Genomic DNA, 12,086 nt, shown 5'->3' with positions numbered 1-12,086 from the left:
TCCCTCTCTTCATCCCCCTCCCTCCATCCCCCTCCTTCCCTCCCATAATTTCCCTTCATCCCCCTCCTTCCCTCCCTTCATCCCCCTCCATCACTCCCTTCATCTCCCACCTCTCTCCACCTCTCTCCCCTTCCCCCTGTCCCTCTCTCCTCCTACCCCTCCCTCCCACTCTCCCCACCTTCCCCTCCCTCCCACTCTCGCCACCCTACCCATGTCTCCCCTATCCCCCCTCTCTCCCCCTCTCCCTCCCCATCTCTCTCTCCCCTTCTCCCCCCTCTCTCTCCCACTCTCTCTCTCTCCGGCCTTTCCCCCCTCTCTCTCCCACTCTCTCTCTCTCCGGCCTTTCCCCCCTCTCCCTCACCCCTCTCTCTCTCCCCCCTCTCTCTCCCCACTCTCTCTCCCCACTCTCTCTCTCCCCACTCTCTCTCTCCCCCCATCTCTCTCCCTCTCCCAATCTCTCTCCCCCCATCTCTCTCCCTCTCCCCATCTCCCTCTCCCCATCTCTCTCCCCCCATCTCTCTCCCTCTCCCCATCTCTCCCCCCATCTCCCCCTCTCCCCACCTCTCTCCCCCCATCTCTCTCCCTCTCCCCACCTCTCTCCCCCCATCTCTCTCCCTCTCCCCATCTCTCTCTCCCCCGCCGCTCTTCCCCCATCTCACCCCTCTCGCCCCCCTTTCTCTCTCCCTCCCCCTCTCTCGCCACCCCTCGCTCTTTGTCACCCCTCACTCTTTGTCACTCTGTCTCGCACTCGCCCCCCTCTCTTGCCCCCTATCTTGCCCCCCCCCATCTCGCCCCCATATCTCGCCCATCCCGCCCCTCTCCCCCTATCCCGCCCCTCTCCCCCTATCACCCCCCTCTCCCCCTATCACCCCCCTCTCCCCCTATCACCCCCCTCTCCCCCTATCACCCCCCTCTCCCCCTATCACCCCCCTCTCCCCCTATCACCCCCTCTCCCCCTATCACCCCCCTCTCCCCCTATCACCTCCCTCTCCCCCTATCACCTCCCTCTCCCCCTATCACCTCCCTTTCCCCCTATCACCTCCCACTATCACCCCCTCTCCCCCTCTCCCCCTAACTCCCCCTCTCCCCCTAACTCCCCCTCTCCCCCTAACTCCCCCTCTCCCCCTAACACCCCCTCTCCCCCTAACACCCCCTCTCCCCCTAACACCCCCTCTCCCCCTAACACCCCCTCTCCCCCTAACACCCCCTCTCCCCCTAACACCCCCTCTCCCCCTAACACCCCCTCTCCCCCTAACACCCCCTCTCCCCCTAACACCCCCTCTCCCCCTAACACCCCCTCTCCCCCTAACACCCCCTCTCCCCCTAACACCTCCTCTCCCCCTAACACCTCCTCTCCCCCTAACACCTCCTCTCCCCCTATCACCCACATATCCCCTTATCTCCCCCTCTCCCCCTCCCCCCTTCACTCTCTCTCTCTCTCTCCCTCCCCCTTCACTCTCTGTCTCTCTCTCTCTCCCTCCCCCGTCCCACTTCACTATCTCTCCCTCCACCCTCACCCTTCACTCTCTCTCTCTCTCTCTCTCTCTCTCTCTCTCTCTCTCTCTCTCTCTCTCTCTCCCTCTCCCTCTCCCTCTCCCTCTCCCTCCCTCTCGCTCTCTCCTCGCCCTCCTCGCCCTCGTCTCCCCCCTCCCCCTCCTCTGCCTCCCCCTCCTCCCCCTCCTCTGCCTCTCCCTCCTCCCCCTCCTATTCCTCTGCCTCCTCCCCCTCCTCCCATTCCTCTGCCTCTGCCTCCTCCCCCTCCTCCCATTCCTCTGCCTCTGCCTCCTCCCCCTCCTCCCATTCCTCTGCCTCCTCCCCCTCCTCCCATTCCTCTGCATCTGCCTCCTCCCCCTCCTCCCATTCCTCTGCCTCCTCCCCCTCCTCCCATTCCTCTGCCTCTGCCTCTGCCTCCTCCCCCTCCTCCCATTCCTCTGCCTCTGCCTCCTCCCCCTCCTCCCATTCCTCTGCTTCCTTCCCTCCTCTCCTCTGCTTCCTTCCCTCCTCTCCTCTGCTTCCTTCCCTCCTCTCCTCTGCCTCCTCTGCTTCCTTCCCTCCTCTCCTCTGCTTCCTTCCCTCCTCTCCTCTGCTTCCTTCCCTCCTCTCCTCTGCCTCCTCTGCTTCCTTCCCTCCTCTCCTCTGCCTCCTCTGCTTCCTTCCCTCCTCTCCTCTGCCTCCTTCCCTCCTCTACCCTCTCCCCTATCTACCCTCTCCCCTCCCCTCCTCTTCCCTCTCCCCTATCTACCCTCTCATCTCTCATATCCTCTCTCATATCCTCTCCCATCTCATCTCTCATCTCCCCTCCAACCCTCTCCCCTCCAACCCTCTCCCCTCCAACCCTCCATCCCTCCAACCCTCCAACCCTCCATCCTTCCAACCCTCCATCCCTCCATCCCTCCAACCCTCCATCCCTCCATCCCTCCAACCCTCCATCCCTCCCCCAGTGCTTCTCTCCTCCAGCTGGCAACTGGCAAATTATGAACACATTCCTTTTTTTATTGGACTGTATATTGAGTTACTTTATGCCAATATTTCTCTGTCAGATGAGAGGCTGTAAAAATGAAGTTAGAGCTTACTAAGAATAATCACACTCTGTGTACATATTTAGAAGCCTCCTGTTGTGTAAGAAAAAAGTAATCTATAAATTACAAAATTAATGAACATGGCAGTTCACAAAGTAGTAGTGCATCAAATGATTCATCATATCCCATCACACCGTAGTTCTTATTCTTCTGCTCTAATAACCATTCGTCCATACACCATTGTTTTGTAGGATTTGCGTCTTATTTTATTTGTCATTACCAAATATTTGGACTCCGTGCCACTGCACATACTTGCCATTACCAAGTCTGTTAGTGGGTTGAAAATGGTAATTGGTTCAACCTCCATTGCTGCACATTAATCCTACCAGTGTTTAAATAATCATTATTACTGTGCAATAAGTGATTCAACGCAATATTTAGGATGTGATACTATTTTTTCGTGAGATTAGAGTTCAGTCTTCTTGCTTGCTTTTTTCTGTATGTCATCAAGTGATAGGATTTAAGGGACTTCCATTCTTTTGACAACCATCTGTATTTAACATCTGCACACTGCTATCTATTTGATGAGATTGCTCCTGTAAGTCATTACCAGTCATCAAAAGTTTCCAACATGAGTTAGGGAGTTTAAGGAAACTGAAAAGATATACTATTCATTGGTTTGCATGCTAGCTTGTATATTGCATTGCATAAATGTAACTCATTGATCATGACAACACAGCATGTTAAATGTTGCCTAATGGTGATTTATTCTTGATGCACTGAGCTGATGTCACATTTCTTTTTAACTTAAAAATAAATTGGAAGCATTCATTCATAGCCCCTTGAGGACAAAATTGATCCATATCCACCTAAATATAATACCTTTCATTTGTATCTGAAAAATAAAGATATACTGAAGTTTGTCTCAAATTCTGAGGTAATGTTTCAGAAATACTGAGCTATGAAGTTTCATCTAGTTATATCGACTTGCATAATATTTCATTTAGTCTCTTAAAAGGTACACACCATGTGTTATAAAAACAGTCCATTCCTCCTTAAATCACACAAAATAATTGTTTCTGTCATTGAATTCAATGTATATACTTCTATGTTTGTCTAAGCAACCTCATTCCAAACCGTTTGGGGCAGGATGATCTTGTCATTAGCATAAGAAACCCCATCTCTTTCAATTATAAATGGTCTGCAGCTTCAGCTGCACCTTATTGGTAAATTTTATTGATATCATTCACTGTAGAAAGCTGATTTCAGCAAAACCACATATATCCTGTGACCATTGAGCAAAAGTTTCCAAAATAATTAAAGTTCTGAGTGTGGAGACAGACACACAATTTCCCACACTACTACTACTACTACTGCTACTATGTTGACATTGACCATAAATAATGTGGAGATTTATAGACCATCATCTGTACTTCTCCTTTATAAAATTAAATAAATGTTATTGTTGCATGTTGTGGCAGTGGTCTAGCAACTATCAGTCAGTAGACACTGTTAAGTTAATAATATAATTAAGAAAGATGTGAAATTTTGATGTATGTATGTGTCAGGGACTAACATTTCAAGTAACAGGTCCTGATGATAAGGCATTTACAATCAGAATCATGCTGAAACTTCTGCTTCTACATCTACATCTATGCTCTTTAAACTATCTTGAGGTGCATGGCAGAGGGTACATCCCATTGTACCAGTTATTACAGTTTCTTCCTGTTCCCTTCAATTATGTAGTGTAGGAAGAATGATTGTTTGAATGCCTCTGTGTGCAGTAATCATTCTAATCTTATCCTCATGATCTTTATGTGCCCGATGCATAGGTGGTTGTAGTATATTCTTAGAGTAATCATTTAAAGTCAGTTCTTGAAACTTTGTTAATAGACTTTCTCGGGAAAGTTTATGTCTATCTTATAGAGTCTTCCAGTTCAGTTACTTCAGTGCCTTTGTGACCCTGTCATATGGGTCCCATATACTTCAGTAACATTCTAGAACTGGTAGCATAAGTAATTTGTAAGAAATATCTTTTGTGGACTGATGCACTTCCCCAGTATTCTACCAATAAATCGAAGCCTGCCACTCACCGAGGTATTTGTATGAGTCAGCCAATTCCAACAGTGACTCATTGACATTATAGTCATAGGATACTACATGTTTTCATTTTGTAAAGTGCAAAATTTTACATTTCTGAACATTTAGAGTAAGTTGCCAACCTGGGTGAAATTTAGTACATGAAGACCATCACTTGTTTACTGCTTTGAAAATCTGCAAAGATTTAAAATTATTGCTTGAGAGTTTGCATATCTGTTTAATAAATTATTTATATATCAGCCTCGATGAAGTGTGCAAATCAGTTTGAATTGTTCCTTACAAAAATGGGAATACAACCTCAAAAACTATTGAGAATACATTTGTACATACTGAAGCCCTGATACACCACTTTTCAGTGAGGAAAAAAACAAAACAAAAAAAAAACATTATGGTGCAGATTCACGTGCGTATCAGTTCTGATCAAGACAGGTGCATATAGGAAGGGGCAGGGAATACAGCTATCTGAATGATGGGAAAGTAATTCATTTAGTTGTGGTAAAATGGAATGTTAATACTTGGACTTTTTTGCAACTTTGACATGCATGTGTAATAGATTTCAAAGAAATTATTAAAGGAGATTGTGTTTTTAGTTACTTTTTGCTAGTAGAATTAGGGACTTGACTGTCCGAAAAACTACGTGAAATGTTGGTATATCTCTAATTAAAGTTCAATGCAGACGGAAAAATTTCAGGAGAAATGGAAGACTGTAATCTCAGTCTATGAAAGAAAAGAATTATAATAAAATATGTGGGCAAAAGTATTCCAAATTTCACAAACTCTTATGTTTGAAATCTTGTTTCCAAGAGATAAGTAAAATGTTCAACAAAATTTTTCCTAAACAGTTTAACATTTGAAAGAATAATTCATTTTATGTCAGCTTTATTGTATTGTATTTTGGATTTGAGTGTTTAGTGTTCCAGTCAATTTCAGATAACTGTGCATATTATATTGTAAAGCAGTTATTACAAAATAACAAAATTGAAATATCAGTAATCCAAGTAGAAAATATATCATTCCACTCAGAGGAGTCCAGAGGAATGAACCAAACAAAATACTGAAATTACAAGCTGCTCCGATTTTGAATTTTGTAACATTCTTTTCTAGTATTGTAGAATATCTTCTTCTTCTTCTTCTTCTTTTTGTTCTTCTTCTTCTTCTCCTCCTCACAGCCATCCTAAGGCTGTTGCCACATTGTGCATCTCTGTCACCAAATGCCTCAATCTCACTAGTGTCACTATCGTTCCCTTAGCCACCCTTTCCTTGGTTTCCCTCTTCTCCAATCAGGAGGTTGCCATGACATGCTCATTTTGGTCAAATGTCTTCTTTCAATCTTTTGACATGCCTTAGCCATCCAAGCAGTCTTTCTCCTATTTTATCCACAATACTAGAATGGATCTGCATCTTTTCTCTTATTCCCGCATTTCTTATGTGGTCAAATCGCAAAATTCTAGATGCTCTTCTCAAAAGAGATCCATTTCTAGAGCTCCTTTCATATCTTTCTGATAGTCTCAAACACTGACTCCCATAACTTGTTATTGGTTCCATGGTGGATTTCTGTAATCACATTTCAACTATAACTCATTTTTTAGGACAAAAGGATTTAATTTTTAGAGAGCCGCTGTTCGCCGTGAGAGTCATTGTTGGATAGCTGCCATCCACTGCCTGGTCCATTGTTGGATCTCTCTTTCACATCTGCAGTCACGGGATAGAATACTGCCCAGATACTTCAACACTTTTACACAATTTAATTTGATCTCCATCAGTGTCAAAGTTCTTCCTCCCTCTCTGCAACATGGATATTCTGTTGTCTCAACATTAATTTTTAAGCCCCACTTTAAGCAAGCCTTTAAAATGGTTCACCCACTCTGTCAGACTTGTAATGGGCAGGTTTCTTTTTCTTTCATCTCTTTCCTCAGCCCTACAACCATTTTCCATGCGATTGCCACTTTCTTTATGTATGCTTATGCTCTCTAGCACCCTTTATAATTTTCCATAAAACTCATCTTTGACTTAACTGTCAGCATAATTTGAAGATGCATAAACTCTAACAAAGATAATTTCATGGCCATATTTTGAGGTTTCCATAGTCCTAATTCTCTCATCAATTTTCTCTCAGCATTTGGTATCTCTTCTATACTACTTGTGGATGGCTACTGAAATCCCTCTGTTAGCTCTTTCTTTCTTTTTAACACCACTGTACATTTTCATTTTCCTTCCCCTTAATCTTTGTTTCACTGAGAATACAAGTATTTACCATCAACCTCCATAGTTCCTGGAATACATTTCTTTTCATTATGCCCAAAACCTGTACAATCCAGTGTTATAAACATAGTTCTTTTCAAAAGCTATTTTCATCTCTATGAGAATCCAATGCTGTTATTTTCACAATGATTTTGACTGGAAACTGTTTTACAAATACTTGGAAGCTGACTCAGTGATTCAACCCTCTGATGACCGGGCTATATTTCGGGTTGCGATCCACAGGCAAACTGTCTTCCCTGGGTTTTAAGCTGTAGAGTTAACAAAACTCAGTCCTGAGACCACTAATAAGCAAATATTGTGCTGTGCTGTGTGTGTGTGTGTGTGTGTGTGTGTGTGTGTGTGAGAGAGAGAGAGAGAGAGAGAGAGAGAGAGAGAGAGAGAGAGAGAGAGGGGGGGGGGGGGAGGGAGGGAGGGATTATATTACAGTGTAAAATATTCTCAGTGTGTAGATGAATCCAGTTATTCTGATAAACCTGTTATAAAATATCAACCGTTACAATTCATGTTTTTGTAAGTGTCTGTGTGTTACTTTATTCATGTAGGAATATACTTTTCTTTCTTGTAAATTGATACTTTCATGGTGTGGTGTAATACAACGGCTGTATGCAAAGAGGGGGGGGGGGGGGGGGGGGGAGTGTGGTGGTCACACTGATATTGATATTGCAATTTGAAAATTCTGCCAAATGTGAAATCCATTCTATAATACAGTTTTTGTGATGGGGAAAAATTTCAAAGCTCTTGGCATCAGTCATGAAATTTTTGCCGTATATAATATAAAACAAATGTGATGAGTCAAGGTATTAAGCATCAATGAAGAGTGAAAGAAAACTTTCATCACAATGACAGACATGACCATCTACATGCAATTTAAAACACATTGGTATGGAAAATTGACAAACAATGTATGAAAACCAGCCTTTGACTGTAATTCAATTGCCAAACAAAGTTTCCCCGATTTCTCACAGTTTCACACAAGGTCTCCATTTTCTGTGCTCATTGAATCCTAAAACTTCTTTGTGAAACATCTTGACTCAACCAATTACTGCTTCTCAATACTTTTTTGTGTTTGTTATGGTAAACAAACGGACACACACACACACACACACACACACACACACACACACACACACACACACTCTTAACTGAATGTAGGGCAATGATAACTTTTGACGCCTACGGTGAAAAACTAAGAAAATTGAGATGACTGACCAAAACCAAATATTAGTCTCTTTAACTATTGGTGTTGTGTTTTTGCGTGGTGTTGCTTAGCCACCCTGTGCCTAAAAAAACCACTAGAGGTATCAGTTCAGACAACTCATTTTTTAATTTATATCCTGAACTCTGAATGGCAATGATCGAGAGTGGTAACATAAAGGTGTAAATTTTCTAATAACTTTTCTTTAAATATTCTATTGTTTTATTTAAACACAATGGAGGTCACTGTTTGGATAGTCATTATATGTTACAGTGCACTTGTGCTTCATTATACCTATAAACTCTCAAGGATTTGACTTGAAGGTTAATCTTCAGGTCCTATTTCGTGCTCTGTATCTGTTTGTTTGTTTTTAATGTTTTTGTGAACCATTGACAGTGTCCTGTATATCCCCAGTGCATTTATTTGCTAACAAATTATAAATATACACTAAGTCCCAGCTTTCTGTGTAAACATATAATATCCAACAGTCTCTGAGAGAGGCAACACCTATGAACTGGATGCTGATGTTTTAGTTTCCAAGTCAACTGTACACAAGGGAAATAGTCTTTCTCATACACGTCTTATAACATGAGTGATAGTTGGAGGAAGTTTTATTATTTGAATGTACAACTTTTATTCTGCTTTTTTCTATTTTTTTCTGTCCACTTTCTTTGATTTTTCTAATTAGCCTCTTCGTGGTTTGAATGACATTGAAAAGGTTCGTTGAATCCCAAAGCCACAGTGATAAGGCAGCAAGAAATATTAGGAATCATATAATGTATGATTTAAATCAATCAGTTCTGACTTACATGCTTATAAACAAAATCTGGTCAAATGCTGTACATAAATACAGTGAGTCTGTCAACATGCTGTTCAGTTTGATTTCACGGAACGTATACTGAGGTGAAAGAACACACTTGCACATTAGATCATCCAAGTAGTTGTAGAAAACTAAAACATTCTCAATATTGGTGATAAATATATGTAGGTAGTGTGCAGCAAAGCATAAGTATCTTCATTTCTTAATCAGGCTTCAGAAAAGCAAAGCAGGAGTGTTTGACATTTGCAACCTCTTTTATATCCTGTGGTACTAGCTTTTGGTTTTGTGACTTGCTTGGAGATGTGAACAGCAAAATAGGAAAAAGTCAAATGGGAATTGTAAAAACATTAATTGATTTTAACCTATGATGAATAGTTGACCCACGTGGATGGCAGTGTGCATTAACGCACCACTTGCAGGGTTCAGAAAGGTGAGACTGCCTTGGACCAAATCCACCTCATCGATTAATGACAAGGGCTGGTGAGCCATCCATCCTGAATGTGATTTTTAGGTTTTTTTCCCACATCCAGCTATGTAAATACCAGGCTGATACCTACATCCCACCTCAGATATACAATTTGCAAACATGTACTTGAGCATGATATTTACTGTAGATATAGAAAGATGGGGCACACAAATTTCATCCCAGGGGTAGTGATGGCATCAAGACGAGCAGCCAGCCGCCAACTGTCACGGATATTGCCAATATCCATAGAACAACGCAAACCTCACAGAGAACTGGAAAAGGTGAGGAGGAGGAGGAGGAGGAGGAGGAGGAGGAGGAACAGGAACAATAGTAGCATGTTCAAACTCTGTGACCAGTATAGCCATCTACAAGCATGTTATCAAAAGACTCGTAATATTGGGTGTCATTCTGATTACCAAGTGCATACTCCAAAATTTTGAGGTTTCTTTAACATAGATACACCATCATTCTTGGAGATATTAATGTGAGGAAGAGAACAAGAATGTAATTGATCTCGTAAGAAATTTGGTATTCCAGAGAGACAGTGATGGACACTGATCAAACTGTGTCTGATCTGCATTTATGTGAAATACAGTGGAATTTTGCGTATAACACTGATGCTGTGGGATAAAAATGAGACGGATACTTTCTTGCTGAATAGTTCAGGTAGTGGATTTGGATCGTGAAAAAAAAAAAAGTGAGTTGCTGCCTGTGGATTACATAATTTGATTAATCAAAGGAAATTTAAAAATGAGGAATGGTTAATGACTGACATTGAGTGAGGTGTTGCAGTGGCTAAGGTACAGGACTTGCATTTGGGATAGTTGAAGTTCTAATCCCTACCAAGATAACAAAATTGTGAACCCCTGTCCCCTTCGCTCCGTTTCCTCTTCATGCCCTTCTTAAGGCAAATACAAATATAGTTTGTTTGAAAAGGACATGGGTAATTTATTTAGGCACAAGTTTTAACAGAGCTATTAAAAGGAACAATTTTGGAAAAAACCAAAGGGAGTCCAGGAAGGAGTGTAGTTAAAGATAAATTGGAAGTAACAAAATACCAACATTAACAAAAAAAATAAAGAGGACCACATAAAATAGGAAATGATTGTTGCAGTTACAACGTATAGCCTTTAGAGAATTATTATTATTATTATTATTATTATTATTATTATTATTTTCCTGTTCCATCCTTGTCCAGTCTAAGTTTGTACTGTCATTGATGAGATGTTAACTCCTAATATTCCCCACAGGAATAAATCTCCGGCCAGTACGGGCTCTCCTCCAAAGCACAGAGGCAGGGTGAAAGTTCAGCCACCCTGATCACTGGCTCCCATATTACAGTGGAACCTGAATGGGTTCAGGACACATATGGCCGAATTACAACTCCTTGTACGAGAGCGCCCCTTGTGCTTATGTCTCCAAGAGACAAATTTTTGGGCCACTGATGCTCCTTCTTTATGGGGCTATACCGTGTATCGAAAAGATGATCTGATGGGGGAAAGGGCAAAGGGTGGTGTTGCAGTTTTTGTCCGGGACATGCACCACTCATCTGAGCTCCCTCTTGTTACGGACTTGCAAGCGGTTGCAGTTGACCTTCTTGTGGGGCGGAGGCTCACAATCTGTTCCGTTTACTTACACCCTCAGGATGCAATAGACTCTGAGGCTTTCACAGACCTTATTAGCCAACTCCCCTGCCCATTTCTCCTTCTGGGGGACTTCAATGCTCATAATGTCTTATGGGGCTCTACGACTACTTGCCCCAGGGGTCGCGTTCTGGAAAGCCTCATGACGTCTGAAGAACTGTGCATCCTCAACTCTGGTGCTCCCACTCATTTCTGTACGGCTTCTGGGTCATCGTCAGCTATTGACCTTTCCTTTTGCTCTCCAGCACTCGCGGATTCTGCTCTGTGGGAGGTTGCTGCTGACCTCCATTCTAGTTACCACTTCCCCCTTTGGATTCGCCTCCTGGATGAGGCTGTGGCATTACCAGTGCCGCCCATGTGGCACCTCTGCACAGCTGACTGGACACTTTTCAGCCAACTGGCTGTTTTGGAACACCGTGCCAGCATCCACGAATGGGTAGACCATGTTACAGCCGTGATCTCCCATGCTGCTGACTTATCAATCCCACGATCATCCGGTCATCCCAAGAGGCGTCCTGTGCCTTGGTGGACCACTGAGTGCCGCTCAGCTATCCGAGCCCGCCGTGCAGCTTTGCGCCGCTTCAAGTGCCGTCCCTCCGCTGACAATCTTGCGGCCTTTCGGGTGGCAAGGGCCAAGGCGCGGCGAGTGATTAAAGAGAGCAAACGACGGTCATGGCAATCGTTCTTGAACTCCATCTCCCGCTCCACTAGTTCTACGAAAGTATGGCAAGCCATCAGGAGGATTTCCGGGAAACGCAGCCAACTACCTGTCACGGCACTGCTGCATCATGGATGTCTCCTCACGGTGCTGAGAGACATTGCCCAGACACTGGCCATGCGTTTTGCGGAATCTACTGCCACTATTAACTGTGATCCAGATTTCTGCCGCTATCGCACTGCCATTGAGAGGGGTCACTTGGACTTCTGATCTCAAAATTCTGAACCCTACAACTGCCCCTTCACAATGTGGGAACTGGATTCGACGCTGTCTGTGGCTCATGGTACTGCGCCCGGTCATGATCAAATCTGGTACAGCATGCTGCAGCACTTGTTGCTGCCATCCAAGGAAGTTCTCCTAAAT

The 12,086-nt window shown here is 43.6% G+C and overlaps 1 protein-coding gene across 1 annotated transcript in view; it reads left to right on the top strand.

Annotated features, from left to right (window-relative positions):
* The window catches only part of LOC126252246 (protein alan shepard), a 429,590-nt gene that overhangs the window by 292,766 nt on the left and 124,738 nt on the right, over positions 1-12,086 (top strand). The gene's annotated exons all lie outside the window — the stretch shown is intronic.

The sequence above is a fragment of the Schistocerca nitens genome, chromosome 4, assembly GCF_023898315.1.
Source record: "Schistocerca nitens isolate TAMUIC-IGC-003100 chromosome 4, iqSchNite1.1, whole genome shotgun sequence".
Classification (NCBI taxonomy): Eukaryota; Metazoa; Arthropoda; class Insecta; order Orthoptera; family Acrididae; genus Schistocerca; species Schistocerca nitens.
This window is presented reverse-complemented; position numbering and strand designations above follow the sequence as displayed.